Raw genomic sequence first — 22,958 nt, 5'->3', positions numbered from 1 at the left:
AACAATCAAGATTGTGAAGAAAGCCTATAGAATGGAAATTTTTGCCAACTGCAAAAAAAAAAACAACAAAAAAAAACAGCATTAATCTCCAGGATATATAAAGAACTCAAAAAACTTAACACCTAAAAAACAAACAGCCCAATCAATGAAAAGGCAAAGGAACTGAAGAGGCACTTCACAGAAGGAGAAATATGATCAGTCTACAAATATATAAAAAAATGTTTAACATCTATAGCAGTTAGAGAAATGCAAATCAAAAATGAGATTTCATCTTAACCCTGGAAAATTGGCAGTAATCAAGAAAATAAGCAACAATAAGTGTTGGTGAGGATGTGGAGGAAAAGGTACACTCATAAATTGCTGATGGGACTACAAACTGGTGCAGACATTTTGGAAAGAAGTAAGGAGATTCCTCAGAACACTTGGAAAGGAACCACTATTTGCCCAGTTATCCCACTCCTCAGTATATATCCAAAGGATTTAAAATCAGCATACTAAGGTAATCTGGCTACATCAATGTTTATAGCAGCTCAGTTCACAATGTCTAAGCTATGAAACCAACCTAAGTGCCCTTCAACAAATAAATGGATAAAGAAAAAGAGATATGTGCACACAATGGAATATGACTCTTAAGAAAGAATGAAATTATGGAATTTGATGGTAAATGGATGAAATTGGATGCTATCATGCTAAGTGAAAAAAACCCATCCCCCAAAACCAAAGGTTAATATGCTCTCTGATATGAATATTTTCTCTAATATGTGAAGGCTAACTCACAATAAGGGAGTGGGGGAAGAAAAGAATAGAAGTACTTTGGATTAGACAAAAGAGAATGAAGGGGAGGGTCGGGGAATGGGAATAGAAAAGATAGTAGAATGAATCGGACATTACTATTCTATGGGCATATATGATTACATGACCAATATAATTATACACCATGTACAACCAGAAGAATGAGGAGTTATTCTCCATATATGTATATATCAAAATATGTTCTAGTATCATACAAAACTAATAAGAACAAATTAAAAATAAATAAAACAAATGCACATGAACAAATACATCTGAAAGTTTCAAAGGAATCCTTCTGTGATACTCATATATACCTGTATTTCAAATGTGTCTTTAACAAAAAACATATATAAAATTCATGGTATGATCCATTGACACATACTTAAATGGCAAGATAACATGTAATTAGCTTACCTGACAAAACTTATATGTGTGTGTGTGTGTGTGTATTTTGTTGTTGTTACTGGGGATTCTACTCCGGAGCACTCAACCACTGCACCACACCTGCAGACCTATTTTCTATTTTTTAATTTAGAGCTAGGGTCTCTCTGAGTTGCTTAGGCCTCAATGTTGCTGAGGCTGGCTTTGAACCTGGGATTCTCCTGCCTCAACCTCCCAAGCCACTGGGATTATAGGCATGTACATGACTCAAACTCATATATCATAACAAAATTTTATTCTGGTTAATTTACTTAACTACCTATATAACACTGGCCAAATAATATAATTCTCTGAGCTTCAATGATTCATTTAAGAAGAAATGGAAATAAAATACACTTCTGTATACCTAATAGATATTTATAAAGGTTACCTATAACCAAAAAGTATATGTTATTAAATATTAAATATATGAAAATTCAGATTACACTAAACTAGGAGGAGGCACATGCAGGAATTGAATATAGGTGGATCTGGCTCTAAAACTTGTGATCTTTCTTCTGCCACTTGGTCTCTGCATTAATCCAACAAAGTCTAACACTGCAAATTGCTTTATGGTTTACCAAGTATTAATGTCTTCCTACATTATTTAGTAAGAGTCCTGTGAAGGTAGACAGACATGTGGCATCATTCCCATTTTTATAAAAGAGAAAACTCAGGTTCATAAATATTAGGTGATTTGATTAAAACATATTATACTAGTGTGAGGAAGCAACTTCTAGGAATCACCAAGTATAAACTTTGTCTTCTTTCTGAAAGAAATAGAAGGATGGAGGAAGAAAGAAAGGAGAATAAAACTGGATGACATAAGAATCATTGCAGAGAAACAATTCAAGTCTAATTCCTTTATGATACATACTGCTCCATCTTGCTAGAATATAATTCATCTCATCTTTATACCTCTCAAACTTGATATCCTTAGCTCAGGCTCCTATCTGAAGATAGGGACTGACAAACATCAAGTTTTTTGCCCAAGATCATCATGCCTTTGATTTAAAACTTTTCAAACAGTTCTAATCACTGAAATTTTCACAGTGGAATGACATTGTTAAAATTGTACATAGGGGGCTGGGGACGTGACTCAAGGGGTAGCACGCTCACCTGGCATGCGCAGGGCGCTGAGTTCAATCCTCAGCACCACATAAAAATAAAATAAAGATGTTGGGTCCACTAAAAACTAAAAAATAAATATTAAAAAAATATTTTAAAATTCTCTCTCTCTCCTCTCTCTCTCTCTCAAAAAAAAAAATTGTACATAGGGCTAGGGTTGTGGCTCAGTGGTAGAGCACTCCCCTAGCACGTGCAAGGCACAGTTTTTGATCTTCAGCACCACATAAAAATAAATAAAGGTATTGTGTACAACCAAAAAAAATGTATGTGTGTGTATATACACACACACACACACACACACACATATATTTTATGTGCCAGAGAGGGATTGCAAGTTCCAATGTATATATATATATATATATATATATATATATATATATATATATATATATATATATATATNATATATATATATATATATATATATATATATATATATATATATATATATAAAAATTGGACATGAAGCCGGGTGCAGTGGCGCCAACTTGTAATCCCAGTGGCTCAGGAGGCTGAGACAGGAGAACTGTGAGTTCAAAGCCAGCCTCTGCAATGGCGAGGCCCTAAGCAACTCAGCCGAGACCCTGTCTCTAAATAAAATCAAAATAGGGCTGGGGATGTGGCTCAGTGGTCAAGTATCCCTGAATTCAATCCATGATACAGGGCTGGGGATATGGCTCCAGCGGTAGCGCACTCGCCTGGCATGCGTGCGGCCCGGGTTCGATCCTCAGCACCACATACAAACAATCTATGATACAAAAAAAAAAATGGACTTGAAAAAGTTTAGCCATAGCAGTATGAGAGCAAACCCTCCAATTTTGTTTTCCTAATGTTGATTAGTCATTTCCAATCTGTGCAAGATTTTTAATAGTAAGTTCCCATCTGAATTTGGAAACAATATGGCCTGATTTCACTTTGTAATTTCTTCCTATGAATATTTTCTTTTCTGGTAATTTCTAATTTCGAAATTTCAGGATTAAACTGCTTTAAATTTTTTTAAATTAAAATTCACCTGTTTGCAACAAGTTTCGTTTTGAAGTGCTGAAATGTGTCAAGCACATACTTAACTTTCTGCATTTTTTTCAAGAATTAAAATATATATAGCATTAATAATCTGTATATTTATTGTGCACTCAAAGAGTATTGAAGGATAGAGGTAATGTAATGATATTGTGTATGAGCCTTCTACTCTGATGAGGGTATTTAGAAATGCATAAATAACTTTAACATGTATAAAAATAAATCTAAAAAATAAGAAAGGCATAAATAACATTTACAGGAAGAAAAAACAAAAGTTTATACCAGTCAGCATAACAGGAATAAATTGGAGGTATACTTCCACTAGACCTTAAAGGCTATACAGAACTCGAGATCAGTCTATCTTCTCACCCTCCTATAATCTCCAAATTCTATTGGTTGTACTGTTATGTTGATCTGACCACATAAATGTCTTGAATCTTTCCACCCCCACTTTTAATTTAGGACCCCACATTTCTGTGCTTTGCTATTGTAGTAAGATTACAACTGAAATCCATGGCTCTAACCTCACTTGTAATTCTTCTTGCTACATTGCTAATAGAATACCCTTTTTTGTAAAAATTTTACAAGACAGAGTCCAAACTTCCAGGCATAATGGAAAATATTGTTCCTATTCTGAACCTTGCACTTCTTTGCAATATGGTCTTTTACTAGTCTCAAACACAAATTTTATAACATATTTTCTAGCCAAGAAATACACAGAGTTGTTAAATATGCCAAGTTTAATGCTTTCACTTCCTTTTTGTCTCATTACATCTCTTCCAAATTTTATTCTCAATTATGAGAGTCCTAATTTACCCATAGCACTGTTCTAAGAGCTAGAAATACAATAGGCCAAAATAAACATGGTCCTTGATCACATGTAGTTTTCACTGTTGTCTTACCATTCTTAATAAACTTTTCTTTTTCTACAATATTCCCGTGGAAGATGCCTTAGATATTTTGTCTAGATCTAGTGAAAAGCACAACGTAACACAATATATTGCACATGAAATATAATTAGTAAATATCTCCTGAATGAGTAAAAAGGAATTAAGCCTCAAAAAAGTTATAGCCATAGGAAACAATGTGTCATGAAGAGGAAAGAAAAAAAAAAACATTTGGCCAGAATCCAAGATTTACTGAAAGAAGAGGGAAAAGGAAGAGAAGGCAAAAAGAGAAATTAACAATCTCCATGTATGCGCCAGATACAGTTATGTGTTGTGATATAATCCCTGGTTTAATCCATGTAATAGATATATACACTAGAAAATAATGCTGGAAGATGGTGTGAAGTCAAACTATAGCAGTCCTAAATGGTCATAATACATAATTTATATGATTTAGGGTTAGAAATGAAAGGCTTTGAGATTTTCCTTTTCTTTTTTTTTTCCCCTACAATGGTGGAATCTTCAAACTCAGGGTCTGATGCATTCTAAGCAAATGCTGAAGTTCTTTTTTTTTTTTTTTTAAGTACAAAGAGGTGACGGTATTTGAAGAAAAGGAAACATTAACTGCCAGTAGTATTAGATGGATAGGAGGGTGTGAGAAACAGGGAAGAGCTGGAGGCTTCTACTCTTGGATAGTACCCAGATAAGGGGCAAGAAGAATCTGAAATGGCAATAGTAATGGAGGATTATAGTAATAGTAAAAGCAATGTATGTTACATTTATAGTAAGCTTTATTTCAGGCAAAATGGTAATCATTTTAATTGCATCATTTATTCATATTATACATACCCATGAATACACACACACAACTGAATAATTCTAAAAGCTATATAAATACTGTGTTATTAACACTATTTTACAGAGGATAAAAGGGATGTTTAGACAGGGTTAAGTAAATTGCCTGAGCATAGTTAATGAATGGCATATACAGATTTCAAAAGTAATTCTATTTCCTAAACCTGTACTACTGTCTACTTTGCTTTTTTATAGGGGTGAAACAGACCAATTAGTGTTATAGGTAGAGAAATAAGAAAAATAAAAATCACAAAACATGTCATCTGGATAAGTTAGAGGATAACAGAAACCTTTTATTATGCAATGATTAGATGCCAGCACTTCCTATGCTATGTACTTAATTAAGTTGATCTAATTTAATTCTTATAATAGTCTAAAGGCAAATAAAGTAATCCCATTTCACAGATAAGTACATTGGAGCCACTAACTTCAGAAAACAGGAGCTGGTGATATAATGAAAGATAGAGGCAGAAATAAGAAAAACATTTCTTTTGGTTTCCTTCCAGACCTCCCCTCTCTGGCCACCTCCCAATTAGGCTTAGAAAGGCCAAGAAACAATTTCTTACCCCTGAATAGAGAAAATGAAAAGTATGAAAAGGTACAGTCTTTTTAATAGAGAAACAAAGAGGTTTATGAATTTCATGTGAGAACAGAATAATTTGTGTAGTAAACTTGAAATAGTGAAGTGACAAGCACTGCTGAGTAGGATTTTGAAGAGAACAAAAAAAGCTGAAATCTAGGAATGGAACCACCATATGATCCAGCTCCTTGGTATGTATACAAAAAAACTAAAATATGGCATACTACAATAATAAATGAATACCAATGTTTACAGTAGCATAATTCAAAATAGCGAAGTTAGGGAACCCGTCTAGTTGCCTGTCAGCAGATGAATAAAGAAAATGCGGCACATACAATGAAGTTTTACTCAGCCATAAAGAATGACATTGTATTGTTGGCTAATGAATAGATGGAACTGGAAAACATCTTACTAAATGAAACAATCCAGACCCAGAAAATCAAAGGTCAGAATGTTTACTCTCACATATCTAAGTTAAAGAGAAAAAAAAATAAAACAGGAAAAAAAAAAGGGATTTCAAGCTCGGCTTGTTGGTGTATTCCTGTAATTCCAGTGAGAGGCTGAAGCAGGAGGATTGCAAGTTCCAGGCCAACCTCTGCAATTTAGTGAAACCCTGTCTCAAAAACCAAAACCAAACAATAACAAAATAAAACCCAGCTGGAGATGTATCTCCAACAAAGTGCCCCTGGTTCTATCCCCAATATTGCCAAAAAGAAAGAAGAAAAAGGCGCGGGGGTGGGGGGGTGTTATGGATAGCATGAAAGATAAGACAGACCAGTAGAGGAAGGGGTTAGGATTAGAGAAGATACAATGAAACCCACTATTCTAATTATCATTATTCACCAATGAAGTAATTTAAGGCATGGGAATGTGACTCCACAGAAGATTTGCATAGAATGTAGGATACTTTGGGTTGGATCTCCAAAAGAGGAAAAAAAAAAAACACGTTAATTTTCAACATGCTTAGAAAACATTAAGATCTAATTATATTTTTAAACTCACTATATTTCAAAAATTTGATACATGTAAAAAATAAATGACTTTCATTATATATACCAATTATATGATATAGCCTTTCAGAATACTATGGCCCCAAATAGAATCCAGTTGGCACACATTTTTCAAAGGCAATACAGGAGTCCCTTTGAATGTAATTTTTGAGAAATAAGTTTGTCTGACAAGGTTATTTAGAAATTCTGATGAAACAAAACGCATACCCGTGTGTGTAAAAACTATCACTAAAGTCATATGCATTATAATGTCACTGAAATGTAACTGCTAACTATTTGTAATTGCAAGCTATTCTTCCACTATTGTGTGATGAATTAATCCCTCAAGACTATCACTGACTTATCTCAGGCTTTGATTCAGTTTGATTAATATGTTGATAAGTAAATGTGTTATACTGATGCATTTGTAGATGAGAAATAAGTGGTAACATATAACTATGAACACAGAAAACCAACTTAATAATAAGCTAACACTTTGAACAAACATTTTTTTTGAACCAAAACCCTTGATTTATTTTTGTCAAGCTCTGTTGAGTATCTGTCTGCTAAGCATTTACTTTGTTTTATTTGTACCTATTACATGGGCTTATGCAAAAGAAAAAAACTCTCAAAAGAACATAAAAGTTATACCACAAACAAAACAATCAATGCATTGCAATAAGTTTATCTCTTTTCCAATTTTTCAAGAGTATTAGTGTTACTATGATGACTCATTCTGAATGAATTCTACAAAAATTTCATCTTATGGCTTTAGCAATATGCTATTCACACATACACACAAAAAAAACCTTCCACTTATCATAACAAATTTTTTTTCTCATCTTTTGTAATAAATTAAAATATTGGAACATTCCCTCTTTTTGATGAATAGTTTTCATTCTTATCTGTAACATGGGTTGAATTTTAATCATAAATACAAGCCATGTACAGTGAAACTGCCATTTAATAAGCTTGCAGGTAGAAGAGTTGAATTAATGCAAATAGCTTAAAATAATATGGCATAGGTGATCTCAATAAGCCCAATTTCAAAGAGTTCTCTAGCCAGGAAAATTTCAACCTATCAGGATTTTTTTAAATATATTTTTTTTTATCTACATTAGAAAGAAATTCATATAATACATTCTGGATAAACTCTCATGAACATATAAAATAATGAGAATGCTAAATGGTTTCTTTTAAGAATTACTTGTGTAGATTATGCATAGTGTCAGATCAGTTGGGGCAGGCAATGGCCAAAGGAGGCAGATTTAAAAGGGCCACTGAACAGGCTTTATTGAGATATCACTCCCGGGCGTAACTCAATCAGACCCACAGAGGGGACAGGAGAAGGGTCTGAGGAGAAACCGCGTGGAAGCTCAACCGGACTGGACTTTTATGGGGCTTACAGCAGGAAGGGAAGGGCTTGGGACAGGAAAAGGTGTTTCCAGGGTCCCTTGCCCCCTTGAAGTTGGTCAGGGGAGTTGGCTGAACTCCAGGATTGGCCAGGGGGGTCCTGTTGATTGACAGGCGTTAGTCAGGAGATCTGGCTGATTGACAGGCATTTCCCTTGGCATCTGATTGATGTTCTTTTTAGGCGCGGGCTGCTTTGCTCTAAGTTACCACTAAGTCGCCACCAAGTCGCTGCCACCAACCTAACACATAGTATTTTGAAAATTAATTTGAAAACAATGCAATAATGAATGTTTTAAATTTATGTGTTTAGCAAGTACTCTTTTCAAAACATCTTTTTTGGCACAAATCTTTTTTTTTTTTTTTTTTTTTTTTTTTTNACCGCTTGAGCCACATCCCCAGCCCAAAGCACAAATCTTTTTATGATAGTAATTTCACCATGATTTTAGTGATTAAATTCTTACCATAAGCATTAAAGTGGTGATGATATTTTCTATTACTTGAATTCCATATAACATTAATATTGAACATACTTGAATTCCATATAACATTAATATTAAACAAATCAAAGCAGATCGATTCAAATAAGATCTAGTATCCAATTCAGGAGTATATGCATGCACACTCATGTACAAGCATGCATATAAGAGCAGATAAACAGGAACTTCCATCTTGGTAAACTTGTTTACACATGTGATTCAAGTTCATGTAAGTTTCAGATTCAGAATAGGGTATATTCTACCACCAGAAAATCCTTGTGTGGAGTAGATGTTAGAAAGTAAAATTTAAAAAGAAATTTTAATCATAGTAAGGGAAAATTAACCAAGAAAGTGCTTTAAAGTTATTCAACACAATGAAAAGATGCAGATTCAATAATATCAATTTTTAACAGGTGCAGTAGCAACTCAGGAGGCTAAAGCAAGAGGATCACAAGTTCAAGGCCAGGCTTAGCAACTTAGGAGACCCTGTCACAAAAAATACAAAGGACTGGGGATGTAGCTAAGTGTAAAGGGTTTAATTCCCAGTAACAAACAAACAAGTAAATAAATATAATTTTAAGAGCAAACTTCTTTTGTGACTTACAAATCTTACATGAATTAAAAAAACAAGATATAAACAAGACAGTAGGGTACAAAAGAGTAGGGTCTGATTATCAGAATACCAACTTTCTGATCCAGCATCTATAATTTAATCACCATAAGCTTTTAGGCAAATTATCTGACTTCTCTGAAGCTCAATTTATTCATGTGCATATGGATATAAGTATACCACTCTAGTCCACCAGGTTATTGGGATATTCAAATAAGACAATACAAATGAAGGAAATTTGAAAATATATACAGGAAATTTGAAAATATAAATGAATAACACTATTTGTAAAATAAATATTAACTAAGGAAATAATTATTCACAAAAGACCTAAATTTCAAAATTTTTTACCAAATACAAAAGTAACTCAGCATACAATAAAAACATTCATGGTTTCTGAAACAGGAAGAGACACTAACAGAAACCTTCAGTTGGCAGATGACCTCTCAACGGAAACTCTCAATTCTATAGCATTTACAGCATGAGAAATTAAATATAATTTAGCTCTCTAGGCTCCACACCTTGGTTGTGGCAACATAGCTCAATGCACCAAGAAGGTTCAGATACTCTTTGAATATGGACTTGGTATGGTGTGCTACTTGAGAAAATGGAGAAAAAAATTGAAACTAGCCAGGATGCTAACTACACTTGCTCCTTCTGTGGCAAAACTAGTATGAAGAGGTGGCCTGTGGGGATCTGGCACTGTGGTTCCTCCACAAAAACATAAGGTGGGGGTGTCTGAACCTACAACACTACTTTCTCCATCACAGACAAGTCTGTCATCAGAATACTGAAGAAACTGAAAAACCTGTAGAAGCTGAACCATTTAAGACAGCAATATCTTTACCATATGGGTTAATTTATGCAAAAAAAAAAAAATTACCTTAGAGGCTGGACACAGCGGGGCAGGCCTGGAATTCAAGCTACTGGGAAAGCTGAGGCAGGAAGATTATATGTTTGTGGCCAGCATGTGAAACTTAGCAAGACCACGTCTCAAAATAAAAAATAAAAAGGGATGGGAATATAGCTCAGTGGTAGGGCATTTGCCTAGCATGTGTGAGGCAAATTTAATTTAATTCCCAGTACTTCTGGGAGTGGGGGCCAACCCTTGGTTTATTCATAATTGTATTAATTAGACCTTCTTGTTTTCATTGAGTTAATATCGACTTTTGGAGAGGTTTGGAAATTTTAAGTCCTTCTAACTTGTACTCGTTTTCTAATACATACATCCAAAACATACTGACATGGGTTATGGTAATCCTTTCTTTTTTTTTTTTTTTTTGAGTAGTTAAATAATAGAGAATAAGAATACAATGTTTAACAGGTTGGATATGTATGTTAGCATTTTTAAAGTCTGTTCTTATCAGGTCAAATATTTTGAGGTGCTTTGATATAAACTGCAAATTTTGTTTTTAAATCACATTTAATATTTTAAAAATCTTTCAAAATATATAAATTATACTAAAGGATAAGAGATATATATAAATTTCAATGAAAAACATTAGTGGTATATCAGAATAAGAAAATTTAATAATTAATGTGCCTGTGGTATACTTCTTGAAATTAAGACAACATCTTTGAATTAACTTTTCATTCAAGCCCAAAGTGAAAAATCAAAACAGCTTACCAGATGGTCTTTACTTCTAAAGGTTTTATTATTTCCCTTTAATATTTAATCACACTACTCCTTGCACTTTGGATTAAGTTTAACTCCATATAGGGACAATGAATTAACAAATGGGGCCAATTTAGCTATATTGGTACTCTGACCATATTACTATAAACAAAGTGTCTGAAATATGTCCACTATTAACAGACCAGGAAGACTTTATGCAACTTTCAAAGTGAACAACTAACTCAAAGGAAGTAATTACTCAAAGACAGTAATACCAGAATCAATATTTTTACAAAAATCAATTAGCCAATCATCTTGATAATAAAAATTTTATTCTTAATCATATTATTAGTCTTTGCTTTTGTTTTGTGGTCTTTCATTTTCTTCTTTTTCACAACCAATATGTTTTCCTTATAAAAAAAAAAGTCTTTAAAAAGCCTTGGTTATCTGTGAACTCAACTCAATTTTGTCATGCTTGGTCTTATTATCTTGGCAGTTTCAATCACTGAAAAAAAAAAAAGTCAAAGTCATCAAGAGTGTACTCTGTAGGAAGTAAATAGTTATTTTAGAGAATGGAAGAAGAAACCTAATAAACAAGCAAAAGACAGCAAAGATATATAGAGGGCAACGTTTGTTCAAGGTTACAAAAAGATAAGCTTGATTGAGAAAAAATATTTAAGTAGGAAATAACATTAAAAATAATACATTATAAACAGTATAGAAATTTTAAGTGGGCTGGGGATGTGGCTCAAGTGGTAACATGCTTGCCTGGCATGCGCGGGGCGCTGGGTTCGATCCTCAGCACCATATAAAAATAAAATAAAGATGTTGTGTCCACCGAAAACTGAAAAATAAATATTAAAAAATCCCTCTCTCTCTCTCTCTCTCTCCTCTCTCTCTTAAAAAAAAGAATAAAAAGAAAGAAATTTTAAGTGTCAAAGAATTTGGACTTTCATTCATAGTCAATAAACAGTCTTGGAGGTCCTGCTGTGCCCAAGAGAAGCAATATAAAATAGAATGACATGATAAAACACAAACACATGAGCATGGGAATATGAATATACAGTGATTTTTTTTCACTGAATTTCTTTTTTCAGAGTCATACTGTAGATAGTTAATTAGTACACAGAGTCAAATTCTAGAGGATGTCAATCTGTTGAAATTATGATTTTTTTTAATATTTACTTTTTAGTTGTAGTTGGACACAATATATTTGTTTTATTCATTTATTTTTATGTGGTGCTGAGGATCAAACCCAGGGTCTCACATGTGTAAGGTGAGCGCTTTACCGCTGAGCCAAAACTCTAGCCCAATGAAATCATAATTTTAACAATATAAAATCAATTATAGGATGGAAATGTTGCATAAACATCTGTATAGCTATATTTTTAAAGAATCTAGAGATCTTTGGAGGAGAAGCTTCTAATTCAGTGAGAAGTACAATGTTATATTCTACTAAGACAGAATAAGTTAAATATCCATAGTTAGTGCAGTCCTGCACCATATAATAACATTTCAGTTAATGCCTGACCAAATCTACCACAGAGATCCCCTAAGGTTATAACAAAGCTGAAAAATTCCTATCACTGAATGAATGAACAACTGAAGAAAAAGTCAAAAGAAAAGAAAGCTTCAGAAAAAAAAGAAACCAGAACCCCAAGAAAATACATAGCGAAGAGCCTAGTTGAAGCTTTTGCAGATGTCGACAAGCCCCTTAAAAGCTTGAAAACATAAACCCCAAACACCAAAAGATTTTCATTAATAGTGAGAAATAATCATGATGAATATCTGCTTCCAAACAAATCTATAGTGTAAAAAGGAGCAAACCACATGGACAAATTTCTGAAAACAGTGTTACTTTTTCAACATAAGCCTCAGAAGATCCTTCAAGAGTTATTTCTATATCACAAGAAATTACAGATCCCTGTGTGTTACTGCCACTGAAGACCTTCAAGTGGGACAAGATATGGAGATAGAAGACAGTGATATCAACGATATCAACGATCCTGACTCTGGGTAGGCCTAAGGTAATGTGCATGTTTGTGTCCTAGTGGTTGTTAACAACAAAAAGGGTTTTTAATTAAAAAAAGAAGAAGACACTAAAAATAGAAAAAAAAAAAATACAGAATAAAGATAAGGAAAATGTGTAACTACACAATGCATTTAATGTTTTAAGCTAAGTGCTATTACAAAAGATCAAAAAGTTAAAAAAATTTAAAAGTTAATAAAGGAAAAAAGTTAAACTAAGTGAAGGTAAATTTGTTATTAAGGAAAAATGTTTTCATATATTTAGTATAGTGTATGCACACTTTCATTAAGTTACAATAATGTACCATAATGTCCTAGGCCTTCATATTTCCAGGCTAAAAGCTTAGACTTCTTAAAAGTAATACTAAAAGCCTGGGATATTAAATAAAAGCAGGCATAAAAAGAAAATAAAAACTATATATTAAAAGTCTTATAGTTACCAAAAAAATAAGAAGGAAATCATAGGGTTATAGACTTGTCAATTAAATCAAAAACAGCTGAAATGGATAAAGTCTTTGAAAAACACAATTTTTTAAACTTCACTCAAAGAAACACCCAGGATTTCTCAGTCTTGGCACCACTGATATTTTGGGCCTCATTTGTTTTAGGAGACTAGTCTCTTAATTATAGGGTTATTTAGCAGTACCCCTGACAAGCCCTCCACCCAGTTGTGATAACCAAAAATATCTTCAGACATTACCAAACATGCCATGAGAGGGGGTGCAAAATTACTCCCTGTTGGGAAGCACTGAGATAACCTTAAAAGCTGTGTGTCTATTAAAGAAACTTGATTTGCATTTTAAAACCATCTAACAAAGAAAAGCCCAGGCCCAAAAGACTTCACTAGTGAATTCTACCTAACATTTAAAGAAGGAGCCAATTCTCCAAAATCTCTTCCAGGAAATAGAAGAGTGACTAGTTCCCAGTTCATCTATGAGCTCTACATTACCTTGATATACAAACCAATGACATTATTAGAAAATTACAAATTAAGACTGCTCATGAGCATAAATGTAAAAATTTTCAAAAATATAAGCAAATCAAATTCATTAATATGTGAAAAGAATAATGCATTGTTAGCAAGTAGATCGTGTAACCCCAGGAATACAAGACTGGTTCAATATTAGCAAATCAACAACTTCTAATTTTGGAATGTTGTTGTCAAAAAAAAAAAGAGAGAAAGAAGAAAAGAAAAGAAAAAGATTCCAAAATAGGTGGATAATCACTTAAAACCTAAAAATCTCTTATTTATGCCAAGCTGTACAGTATTCTATCATTCATTATCAGACAACATTTATGCCTTCATAATGCAGGTGACCATGCATTATACAATGTAGTCCTAATAGAAGATACTACAAGATAAATATGATTTTTATATAAATACGTAATCTTAAAAAGACACAGAAATAAGCACAGATAACTTTAGTTGCCAATGTTTGAAGTAAAACAATATAATCCAAATAATTTGATATGATCTGCTTAATCATATGAAGAAAGCTTTAAGCATATAAACATGGAATATATCAAACAGAGAGGTCTAAAGTGGGCTAATGGAAAATAATAAATATTAAAACATAAACCTTAGTTGAATAAAATTCTTACTTTTTCTAGAAAGAGAAAAATGAGTGGAAACAACCACTACTTTTCTGTTAATTAAGATATTTTATACAGGACACAATGTTAAACTCTTTTCTGAGTATTAATTGACAATAGGCTTAAAAATAAACTAAGATGGCTGTTCAGGAATTTACATAGTCTCGGACATGTAATTGTGGTTATTTCTGAAAATATTTCTATGACAAAAGAACTCTTCCATAATATATCATACCATTTGCTTTTTATACTTGGAGTTCATAATTAAACATTACAGGATTACCCAAAAACCAGAAATATAATAGATTTACATCCATGTATTACTTTTATTAAAAAGACCATTTTTTTTAAGTTGAAGAGAGACCATTACCAACTGTCACAAGTATTATAAAAAAAAAAATTTACAAAGGTACAACCCTAGAAAGATAAATTCCTTTAGTTTATAATGAAGCTTAAATAAAATTCAGATCATTCACTTCAATCCCTATTCCAGGATTTTTATATTTTCCAATCTTAGTTAATTATTGGAATTTCAAGAATATCCCTTAGGCTAGAGGTATAGTTCAGTGATAGATCCCTCATCTGGTACATGCAAGTTCCCCGTTTCAATATCTATCATCATCACCAAAAAGAAAAGAAAAAAAAAAGTTATCCCACAAAATACAAAAAACTAAAAAAGAAAAGATAAAAAAAAGCAATTTGAATTGTCCTGACATTAATATAGACAAGGTAAGGAAACATTCACAACTCATATACAGCAAATGCTTATTAAAATTAAAATTTTACCTTTAAAAGTATTATCATTAATATCAAAATTCTAAAGGCAGTGAAAAAAAACAATTCATTCACTTCAGTTCTAAAAAATAATTTATAACTACAGGAATAACTTTAAAAGATAAGGCTTATTATGATAGTCTTATAAAAGAAACATCACTTGCCTTCTAAGAGAACCTATCAAGTATCTCTCTGCTATTTGAACAATATTATCAGTAAGCTCCTTGTTATAACTTCTTTATATAATTTAAATGTAACTGAGGCTAACTCTCCTTAGTGCCATACTATTCCTATTATTAGAGTTAACAGTTTGTAACTAAAGCAAATAGCAAAAACTGGCTTATTCCATCTTTACCAAAAGAAAAGTACACTTGATTTTTTAAATATGTTTTGTGCTAATTTGCACTATATTTCTATTTAATGTAAAATTAAACTATTATGATCATTTTATTTAGGTTTTCATTAACATCTACTTCAATAGATATCTATTAAACATTTCAGGTGAATGTATCATGCAAGCTTTTTATTTAATAATACTGGTAGGGCTTGGGGTATAGCTCAATGGTAGAGAGCACACTTGGGCTGCACAAAGCCTGAGATTTAATTATCATTGCTAAAGAAAAAAATATATGTGTGGATGTGCACACACACACATGCATGTGTGAGTGCATGTGTGTGTATGGCATGTCACCTCATCTTTTTAAACCTTCTTTTCTCAATGATAAGGCAAGGGGATTCAAAAGGATGATCTCTTCAAGTTCAAATATTTTACAATTCTAAAATAAATAGGATAAAAACAGATGATTATCAATGAAGAGAGATCTTCTTTCATTCTTAATAGAGGTAAGTAGAATTAAGGTAACTCTATGTTAAGTAACATTATGCCCAATTGGAAAATTTAAATTCAAATAGTAGGTAATCAAAAAATAGATGAATGATGTTTTTAATGATTATGCTACAATTTCAGAAAGTAATAGTTGAACTTATTGATTGCTTATGAAAACGTAAATTTCCTTTGTCATTAATAACCACAAAAAATACAGATTCATTTGAGAAAGATTTTATCTATGTTCTAATGATTGCAGTCATAAACAAGAGGAGAACGACTAATGAATATTAGAAAAGGTTTCTTTATATGAAGAGTTATCTTAAAATCATCAGTAATAAAGAGCACTAAATAAACTCTTGAATAACTATTGATCAAGAAAAAAATTAATGCAGTCAATAAAGTATAATCAACATCAAGAGAAATCAATAGCATTAACTCAGAACACAGACTACTGTATAATACTTTAGCAGGCACCCTGAAAAGAGAAATTATAAATCAATTTTGCAAATATATATGAAATCTGTTGCAAAGAACATTGTGGTAATGCTTTTACAATGACAACAGAGCTTAATGTAACCAATTTGGGTTCTCATTTTATTGAAATTTGTTACAATATTAGTTGTACAAATCATAAAATACTTTTGAATGCCATTCTAATGATGGTTTATAAAATGTGAGGTTACTAAACTAGCAAGCTACTCACCCCAGGAAATCATCAAATGGAAATGATTCACTCATAGAAATTTACCCTATAACTGTTCACCAGTTGTACACTTCAACTGACTGAATACTGATGAAATCAAGAGGTTTTTAAACCCATAAGTCATTCACTATCACTAACTTCATAGTTAATTTAGACTGACAAATTGGTCCAATTTGCTTGTATTTGTCAAAATAAGAACTCATGGAATCAATATAAGGAGTTTATGAACAAAAGTAATAAATTCAAATTAGAGCTTTGGGAACAATCCTTGGAGACATTTAAGTATCTTTCTTCAAAAATAATATTTGATATTGACTTTAGATATGATCCTATATTTATTTATTATGTCATTCTGTAGACTATGTTTCTTTCTTTGGGAAATAAAAAATGATAACATATAGGATAGAACACCATTAAAATAAGCAGACAAAGCCCTCATTCTGTAGCTGAAGTTATTAATAACTTGGCAGCAATTTTATATTCCCCAAATTTCAAAATAGTATGTTAAGAAATGAAACTTTGAATTATGAATAAACACTAAATTATTTAACATTTCTTGTGGACTTCTGAGGAAAATAAAAATTCAACAATATTTAATGGCACAGTATTTCAATTAGTTTAAAATATCATATTTTTTGTTTATTGCAAGCTCAAATGTGTTCTTGGAAATAAAACAATAATTTAAACTATATGCCTAAATCACACATTGAACATAGTATGGTAAATTATATTTCACAAATGTGAAATATTAAAAATAAGCTAAGGTATGGGCTGGGATTGTGTCTCAGAGGTAGAGCACTTGCCTAGCATGCATGACACACTGGGTTTAATCCTCAGCACCATATTAAAAAAATAAATTAAAGGTATTGTGTCTACCTGCAACTTAAAAATAAATGTTTTTTTAAATAAGCTAAGATAAATAGAGTGCTAAGCAAAAAGTTTACATATTTGATACAACCATGTAAATGAGCAATCCGTTTCTTTTAGGAAATAAACATTATTTTATAAAAAAGGAATTAGAGTCTGGGGTTGTGGCTCAGCAGTATAGTGCTCACCTTGCACGTGCAAGGTCCTGGGTTCGATCCTCAGCACCACATAAAAATGGATAAATAAAATAAAGGTATTGTGTCCAACTACCATTAAAAAATAATTTTTTTTTAAAAAAAGGAATCAGCGAAGACATTTTTCATTCTAAAAAGGATAACAAGAATTGGCATCTAAATATGGTGAAATTAGATGAAAATTATTACCCTAGGTACATATATGATTGCACAAATAGTGCATCTCTACACGATGTAAAACCAGAGAATTGAAATGTTGTGCTCCATTTGTGTACAATTGAAATGCATTCTGTTGTCATGTACAACTAAGTAGGAAAAAAAAAAAGAATTGGCATCTATGTCATTTACATTGCATTTTGGGAAATTGCAATAATAAGCACGTTTAAAAATGATATTCTAAAAGATATGGCTAAGTCAAATGAGTATATGGGAAGTAGCAAGACTCTTAAGAAAATTGATTGCAATCTCAGATGAGTCCTAATATAAGTAACTAATATATGTCAATTTTTGAATAATATTTCATATATTTGCTTCTTCTATAGCTCTATTCAATACTCATTCACTGTTAAGAACAACATATATTAGAAAGTTAACAATTGAGCATGAGTCAATTTTACTTATTTCTTATTTTTTGGATTGAACCCAAAGCCTTGTTTGTACATGCTAAGTATCTGCTGTACCATTGAGCTATAGCCGCAGACATGAATTAACTCTTCATTAATAGTAACAAAATTCCAGTAAATGATTCTGACTTGATATATTTCCTTCCTAAAAATATCCAAAAGATCAAAATTATTCAATAATTTTTATTGTTAAAAATCACAGTAAGCCAGGTGTGGCGATACACACCTACAGACCCTACTACTCAGAGGGCTGAGACAGGAGGACCACAAATTCAAGGCTAGCCTCAGAAACTGAATGAGATCCATACCAAATTAAAAATAAAAATGGTTGAGGATGTAGCTTAGTGGTAAAGAACCCTTTGATTCAATCCCCAGTGTTATGATTTGAAATAGAAGTGTCCCCCAAAAGTTCATGCGTAAGACAATGCAAGAAAGTTCAGAGGTATAATGATCACCTTAAACTCATTAGTGAATTAATCCCTGATGGGATCAACTGAGTGGTAACTGGCGGCAGGTGGAGAGTCACTGGAGGAAGTAGTTCATTGGGGGTGTGGCTATGGGGTATATATTTTGTATCTAGAGAGTGGAGTCTCTGTCTTCTTTCTGATCATCATGTGAACTGCTTCCCTCTGCCACTCCCTTCTGCGATGATGTTCTGCCTCACTTTGAGCCCTGAGGAATGGAGTCAGCCTTCTATGAACTAAGACCTCTGAAACTGTGAGCCCTCAAAGAAACTTTTTCTCCTCTACAATTTTTCTGGTCAGGCCCTTTCATCATAGCAGCAAAAAAGTTGACTAAAACATCCAGTATCCAGGGGAGGAAAAATCTCAATAAACTTAATACCACATACACATTTGGGACTTTGTCAGAGTATTAAAGTATCAGTGGTACAGTACATGGCTTAGCATACTTGAGACCTTGGGTTCAATTCCAATCAGAGAGAGAGAGAGAGAGAGAGAGAGAGAGAGAGAGAGAGAGAGAGAATACAGTACTCAGTACTCAGCTGATTTACAGTACCAGCAAAGCACTTTAAAGTAAGAATTAATAACTCTTTGCTGCACAAGTAACCATATAAATGAAGTGAAATGATAAAACTATAATGTCTAAAGACCTTCCAGATCAGAAGATATACCTTTTTCTTTTTTCTTTTTTTATTTTGCTTTTTTTGAAAAGATTGTTAAAATTATTCATTTTATTAAAAATAAATTTTATTTAATTTTAACTAAAAAATACCACTTAAAGGATTTTTATTAATAACCATTCAAACAATAAATAACAATGAAAATAAATTGTGGTTTTGCTTCCTCCTCTCAGCTTGCCAAACATAAACAAGGCACTGACTCTTTTTCTTCTACACAGGAGCAAACATATATATACTTAGTAAGTATATAAAGATTTTTTCCCTATAAAGATAAAATAACGAAACAAAATTATACTATACATCTAGTATTATAACTACATGACAACTTGTTCTTATTTTTTAATATGGGGGAGATACTCTTCCAAAAAAACCAAAGGAACAAAATACCCCACAGCTAACAGTTACTTCATTCTTCTTGTATGTCAGATATGGTTTCCCTTTTTTAGTCTCATGAAGACCTCATAATGAGTTATACTTTATTAATATTACCAACCAAACCTGGCAGAACTACCTCACCCTTTTTAAAAGCTATGGTATGCTAATACAGGATCTAATCATTCCATTTAAGCATTTTGGGAATGACATATTATCAATTATCCTAAATATCTACAGCTAAAGTTAAGCTGGGATTTATTTAGTCAGGGAAGACCAAAGCCAAAGAGATAATTTTAAATCTTACCTACTTTAAAAAAAAAAAAAATTAAACTTTTTTTTTCATTTGTTCTTTTTAGATATACATGACAGTAGAGTGTATTTTGACATATTATTATGCATACCTGCTCCACAGAAAAGAATGATGTAAAGAGTCTCTCTTAGGTTTGATCAAGAAAGATTCTTAGTTACTTGGTTGTGTAAAGTTTAATCAAAGGGGGTGAACAGAATACATATGGAGCATTTTGAAATAGGACTTGAAGGTTTTACATTGTTATGTCAGCAGTTTTCCCACGTAATTGTTTATGGGGCTGTTTTTTCCCATCATTATTTAGATCTCTACACTGTAAAGAAATGATTGGTATATTAGGTTAGTGGCTTCTTTCTTGAAGAAAGTCATTAAACTTAAGTGCAGATGGGCTTATCAGTGATAGAGCTATAAGCTTGGAATTCTTTTTATCCTCTGAGCTAAGGTGCAGACAACTAAACAAGACTTCAGTGACAGCCACCAACATGACAGGTCAGTGAAACCTAGAGCTAGTCTATATGCACGGTCTTGAAAGATAGCTACTTCACATTGAGACCTGAGTTCTGGGAAGGCAGGCTTTATTCACTATCTTTACTCAAAGTTCAATGAAATGTGTGACAGCCCTGGCAGACCTCCAAGGGTGTACAGTTGTCCCATCTGTCTGTAATACTTGAAAGAACCAGTGACCACTAACTATGGGTACAACTTCTATTTTTACTGCCTCAGTATATCCTAGGAAGTATATGGAAATGATGCCTTTCCCTGGCCTGTCTGCTAATTTTGCTTTCCACAAAGAAAGTTTGGGAGGAATCCCCTGCTCTATCATTGGACTTGCTAAGCTACTCCAGATCAAAAAGAGCAAGAGGAAGAGGCAGGAAGAAAATGCTGTGTATAAGTAACACATAATTTCTGACTCTTTTCTCTGTGAAGAACCTACAGGTTTTATGTATACCAAACAGCAGAGGCACTACATTTGTCCCATTAAAAAAGTTGACACCACAGACTTCTAGAATCTAGCATCAAGCCCTTGAAGAATAATGTGGAATTAGTTGAAAAGTGAAATACAGACCGTAGTTCATAAACAAGGCAGCAAATCCCTCTTGCTGAGAAAGAAGGTAGAGTATAAAAGAGAATAAACGAATTTTGAATGTGAGCAAATTAGACTGTTTTTACAGAAAGAACAAGAGGCTCTGCTTAAGTAGATAAAATATGAAGAGTTGGACCTTTTAACAAAATTTAATGAAAACCTTATAACTTTTTCAGATTGTTTCCACATTAAACTGTTTACTGTAGGAAATAGAGGTCTAGTATGTATGGTCAGACTTGGCATTACTGATGTGTTAAGAATATATACCAATGGTATCAAAACCTAAAATACCCTGAAGTCTCTTCATTCAGATTAAAGAAATGTGGACTTAGATTTCCTCCACAGAATTGTACAGCAATTTCAGATAGATGTGAGTATAGATCTTGACACAATGTATACTCAGCTTATTGTCTCTGAGAATAAAAGGTATGGAAGAATAAAGCAAAATGTCTGTTATAACCAAAGAAGATTTTATCTATGCTCTGCTTCTGGGTTATAAGATATTTACTTTTGGTAGATATTACTGAAAGGTAGAAGTACAAAAGAAACCTCAGTGGATGCTAGGTATGTGTCAAGAATGTTTTCCTAGGAACTGACAGAATAGGTTGTCTAAGTGGGTTGTAGGTAACTGGGAGATATATTGACAGCGGTTATGTTGGGTTTCCCAGCTTCTGCCAGTACCAAGAACCACTAAGACTGGCATTATTATGAACTTTGAATTGAGTGAGGTTTCCTGTTATAATGGAAATGATAGGTCTCTTTTCTATACTTAATTTTTTCAACAAAATCATTTGGCCTTGTTTTTATGGTGGAACAGATTCTGAAACTCTTAAAATCTTGTCAGTGGCTGATGAAAGAGAAAGAACCTGGCAAATCATCTTATTTTAGTTTTTAGGACTACTTTAGCCAAGAAATTAATTCAGAATTATTTCCAGAATCTTTCAAAGTTCTACTACTGAAAACCAGAATAGATTTTTTTTTCTTCCTTATTTTCAGCAACTATTCAAAAACATGATAGTAATACTAATTTCATAGATGTTGTTAGTATCAGTTGTCAAGTATTTGGAATTCTAATTTGAATATTTGAGAATTATTTAAATGTCCAATAAAATATTTCTTGAAAATATCAAACATTGGGTAAAACAGATAATTACAGAATTACCATAAAAATGAAACATTTAAAATTCAAGAAGAAAATATAGCAAATATCAATACAGTCCTGGAATAAAGAAAATCTACCTTCATATAAAAACAATGGCAAAAATATCAGCAAATAAGTGAAATACAGACTGTAGTTCATAAAAATGAAAATTTCTGAAACACACAAATACCACAAACCTATAAGGAAGACTTTCACATAATATATTTAAACTTTAGGTAAAGTATCAGGATGTATGATTAGAAATATTTATTTTTATCCAAAACAATAAAATTGTTAATATCTTAAGTTTTTTAAATGGGCACATTAAAAAGACAAACAGAGTGATGATTAAATGTTCAACTTCATGTATAATAAAGGAATGCCAGTTTAAAAAAAAAAAAAAAAAAAGAGTAGTAACATCTAGACCAGGGAAGGGGCACAGATAATACTGTCAGTAGAATATGAATGTTGATGGGTAGTTGTTTTTTTAGGGGCAATTTGGTATCAAACGCTA

At 32.4% G+C, this 22,958-nt stretch overlaps 1 protein-coding gene and 1 pseudogene across 4 annotated transcripts in view; one reads left to right on the top strand and one right to left on the bottom strand.

Annotated features, from left to right (window-relative positions):
• Window positions 1–22,958, bottom strand: part of Mettl15 (methyltransferase like 15) — a 225,817-nt gene that overhangs the window by 131,090 nt on the left and 71,769 nt on the right. The gene's annotated exons all lie outside the window — the stretch shown is intronic.
• On the top strand, window positions 6,346–9,984 carry LOC107156513 (annotated as a pseudogene).

The sequence above is a fragment of the Marmota marmota genome, unplaced genomic scaffold (genome assembly GCF_001458135.2).
Source record: "Marmota marmota marmota unplaced genomic scaffold, marMar, whole genome shotgun sequence".
Lineage (NCBI taxonomy): Eukaryota > Metazoa > Chordata > Mammalia > Rodentia > Sciuridae > Marmota > Marmota marmota.
This window is presented reverse-complemented; position numbering and strand designations above follow the sequence as displayed.